The sequence below is a fragment of the Dermacentor variabilis genome, chromosome 9 (assembly GCF_050947875.1).
Source record: "Dermacentor variabilis isolate Ectoservices chromosome 9, ASM5094787v1, whole genome shotgun sequence".
Taxonomy (NCBI): domain Eukaryota; kingdom Metazoa; phylum Arthropoda; class Arachnida; order Ixodida; family Ixodidae; genus Dermacentor; species Dermacentor variabilis.
Genome location: NC_134576.1, coordinates 106,545,149 through 106,549,341, shown reverse-complemented (window position 1 = coordinate 106,549,341; position 4,193 = coordinate 106,545,149). Strand labels below are relative to the sequence as shown.

Below are 4,193 nucleotides of genomic sequence, written 5' to 3'. Positions count from 1 at the left end.
GTGACGGTAGTGAAAATCGAAGTGCTATGAAATATTGAAACTCGCATGTCAATGTAGCCTGTTGTCATGTCCCAGCCTGCCTCTGCATTCCATCCTCGGTCCGAATCTCCCGCCGAGCAGCCTGCTTGCTTTTACCCATATTTACCCAGGCAGCATAGAAGGCTTCGCTTACAACGATTCCTACAGTGCATGGCATGCACATATTTTTTGCCCTAACGCGTCCTCTACAACTACCGAACACCTAGCGCAGCCGTGAATTGTCTTCCCGAAAATTAAAAGCTTTTCGGAAACCCGTTGGCAGTCTGAATTTCGCTTTCACACACTCGTATCTTCTGATAAGTAACGAACGAGAAAGGACGTAGATGGGCAAAATACAGACAAAGAATTTAACTTTCTTACGCGGCACTTCTTGCCGTATTCTGATTCGTGGCCTTTTTGCATTTTGCAAGTGCAGCGTATATCACCGCGTTGTATTTCCAAGAACTTTCGCTGGCGGTAGCCCTTAAACGTTAAACGTCTAACAGCCTCATATGAATGGTTATTTCAACTTTCTCTCAGCCTAACTGTTTAGAAAACAATTGTTTTGATGAAGAGGTATTTCAGCGAACTCTCTTACATTTACTCGCTCATAAAGAGTGTTGGTATTTAAAGATATACGTGAATGTAAGTACGTGTACGTGGTAAGATCAAGGAGACTAGGAAATGTTAAATGCCAGGACAAATGGATCGATTTTTACATCGATATTTTAATAAATGGAACCAATGAAGGCACTATCGAGTATAGCGTTGAAGGGACCACGTTAGCTGATATAAAATATTTTTTTGCAGAGCTGGGTTTGGTGGGGTATGGACGGGGGGAGCTTCTCAGTATAAATTTTTCTATTTCTGCGTGCAACAGTGCAACACGAGAAAGGGGAAAAGGGTGAAAAGGGCACATGTCGTTGTTCTCCCCCTTCCATTTGTCCCCGTCTTGTGTCGTTCTGTGACAAACCTTACAATGAAGCTCGGCTGACCTTTGCTGCGTATCGAATGCGCACAGAACCCTCTGGAGCTTCCTTGGCATCGCCCGATTTTCCTCCTGACAGCTGCAATCATCTGTGACCACCTTAAAAGCAATGCGGAAATTGCAGCCCTTACCTTTCTAACAGCGTGCAGGTGCAGGCGGAAGCCATAATGGTTAGGAGGTGGGAGGAGTATATGCAGAGAATGGGTGTAACCGACGCAGTCGCGAAACCAGGGAATAAAATCCTTATCACTCTTCACTCGCAGTTCCCACACAATAGGGGGGGGGGGGGGACAACGAAGATCTGACGCTAAAAGGCAAGGAAACGCTGCTATATACTTGACAGGACAGCGGTTAAGAGGAAACGGGATAAAATTAGGTTGAAGGTACGGTAACGTACGTTTCTGCTTTTTGTGAAGAAAAAAACAGCATTGCAGATATTTCAAGTGTGCAACTCATGCAAGGTGTGCCCACGCAGTGCCGCAATTATTGAAGCGCAGCGCGTGGTCTATCGGCGACACTACGGAAGCGGTTGCACGTCAAATCAACACTTCTGTGCCACCATAATAGCTTCATGGCTATGTCATTTCTGGAGGTCGCCGATGTGATAGTGACCACGACATACGTATTTCGACGGGGCGAAATAAAAAAAAAACACTCTTGCTCTTAGATTTGGGGACAGGTTAAAAGAACACCATGGCGTCAAAACTTATCGGAGTCGACTTACGGCGGGCCTTATAATTCTTTCGCGGTTTTTATTTCAATTAAAGTTTTATACTTCTGCAACGACGCCATGTGCCATGTGAGGCATTGACAATGCTAAATTCTCTCAGAGGTTTTCACCGCTAATTATTGTCAATCAAACCAAACAGCCCTGGAAGCTTCGGTTACATAAATTCCCACAGTGCGTGGGATGTAAAGATTTTTTCATGGGGGAATAGTTAAGCAGAAAGCATGGGGCACCACACATTAAAAGAAATCTTTACTTGAACCGTTGAGTATGTTTTCAACCGGTACTGTAAATCATTGCGATTTGCGCAGTCTTAACAGAAATAACGACAAATACGGCCTTGCAATATTTTTTTTTCCTTTGCAATCACGAAAGCGGTGTACTAGTGATTGCTATCACGACAAGACGAAAACATGTGTCAAGTCGACAATCTATGCAGGGCGCGCCGAAGGAGTGCCGTATGGTCTATAAGCGACACTACGGAAGCGGTTGCAGGTCAAATCACCACCTCTGTATTCCCGTGGTATGTTTGCGACTATGTCGTTGTTCGTGGTCGCGGATGCGATCGCGATCGTCGCAGCTACATCTCGAGAGGGCGCGAAATAATAATAAAAAAAAAACGCTCACGCACTTTGATTTAAGGACACGTTAAGAAGACACCACGGTGTCAAAACTAATCCACAGTTCGCCACTTCGGCATGCATGCCTCATAATCCGATTGTGGTTTGGCACGTACAGCCTTATATATCACTTAAATTTTGATACTTCTGCCAAGAGGCGATGTGTCATGTGACGCAATGAATATGCTCAACCTTCTCAGAAATTATAAAGTGTACAGCACTCCCTGCCTGTGGGTTCTGTGTGCAACGCAGACAAACGGGAGTTGTGCAAGCAACGCAATGTTTAACGTCAACTCACACCTAATGTGTTGGACGGATAATTGTTGGACGCACACCTATTGTTGGACGGTTGGAAGGACAATAATCCCCAATGAAAGCAAGCAGCACAGAAAGCTTCGCTTACATCGATTCACATAGTGCGTGGGATCCGCATAATTTTTTCTCTTCAGAACTTATCTATCGACCCCAGAACACTAGCTATGTATTGTCCATGCTATTTTCCACGAATACTCTAAAATTATTTTGCTTACCTACACGGCTGACCAGCTTATGCTTCCGTCCACCTTAAGTCTAAGCGTTTCTGGAAGCTGTACATTACGCATGCGTCTCGGTGGGTGAATCCCTTCGCATTCACTTATATGCTTAGGGGTCTGCGGGTTTTCCTTGCGATGTACACACGCCTCATCTTATTGCGAATATTTGCTCCGGCGTGCTTTGGTCGCTAGGCAAGCAGCTCTAGCTCCATATGGCAAAGCACTGTCCTTTTAGATCTCTTACAAATCGTCTTTTCCAATTCCTTTCATCCCATTCTGGAAATTCTAAATGGTCTTTCCGTGCCCATTATTTGCATACACCATATATGCTACAAAGGAAACCCATACAGGTTCCTCGAAAGAAAAGCCTCAAAGTTGAAGAAAAATTCGTCCTGGTCCGGGACTCGAACCCGGGACCACCGCCTTTCCGGGGCAGCCGCTCTACCATCTGAGCTAACCAGGCGGCTAGCAGATGGCAGGGCGAAGTCGAATTTGTCGACAACACTGTGTTGTCGACAAATTCGACAAATTCGACAAATTCGACTTCGCCCTGCCATCTGCTAGCCGCCTGGTTAGCTCAGATGGTAGAGCGGCTGCCCCGGAAAGGCGGTGGTCCCGGGTTCGAGTCCCGGACCAGGACGAATTTTTCTTCAACTTTGAGGCTTTTCTTTCGAGGAACCTGTATGGGTTTCCTTTGTAGCAATTGCTACGAACGGGTGGATGTCAGATTTTCCCTTTATTCCTTGCTTCTCTCCACCTTGCGGGTTTCCGCAGAACTACTACGTCAAACCATATATGCTTCTCTCACTTTCTTTTTCATGGTTCTTGGTAGTCTATTTACATTTTCAGTTGACATGGCCTTAGTTTTACCAACTTTAGCCTCTTCCTCCATTATGTGACCTGTGCCCTTCGGCCACTCGTTTCTTTTTTTACTCATGCACCTGTCTTTCTTCAAAACCAAGCTTTCTCTGCGCTTATCTCATCTGAAAAAAACCCAATCCGATGTCATTATGCACTGCCTTATTTGCGGTTTTGGCGTAGGTTCGCAAGGCCTACCGACCTTTGGTTAATTTCAAACCCCGACAAGGTATACGATTTTAGCCACATAGTGGCTTTCGCGAATGTTAGCGCTGGCACCATTACTCCATTTTTGGTTCCACGGACCCCCTTATATTTATTGTGTCAACAAAGCAATTCTTGCTCCATTTGCCTTGTCTTTGTGTGTGTGCGCTCTGTACTATTAACGTAGTTTTTTCAATGTTGAATAGCATTCGCTCCATTATATGTTATTTAAATACTGTTCTCCC

The 4,193-nt window shown here is 45.2% G+C and overlaps 2 non-coding genes across 2 annotated transcripts; one reads left to right on the top strand and one right to left on the bottom strand.

Annotated features, from left to right (window-relative positions):
* Positions 1-3,274: 3,274 nt before the first annotated feature.
* Positions 3,275-3,349, bottom strand: TRNAS-GGA (transfer RNA serine (anticodon GGA)). The gene has a single exon. It is a non-coding gene; the product is annotated as a tRNA-Ser (tRNA).
* A 103-nt stretch (positions 3,350-3,452) lies between these two features.
* TRNAS-GGA (transfer RNA serine (anticodon GGA)) lies at positions 3,453-3,527 on the top strand. Its single transcript has one exon. It is a non-coding gene; the product is annotated as a tRNA-Ser (tRNA).
* The last annotated feature ends 666 nt before the right edge of the window (positions 3,528-4,193 follow it).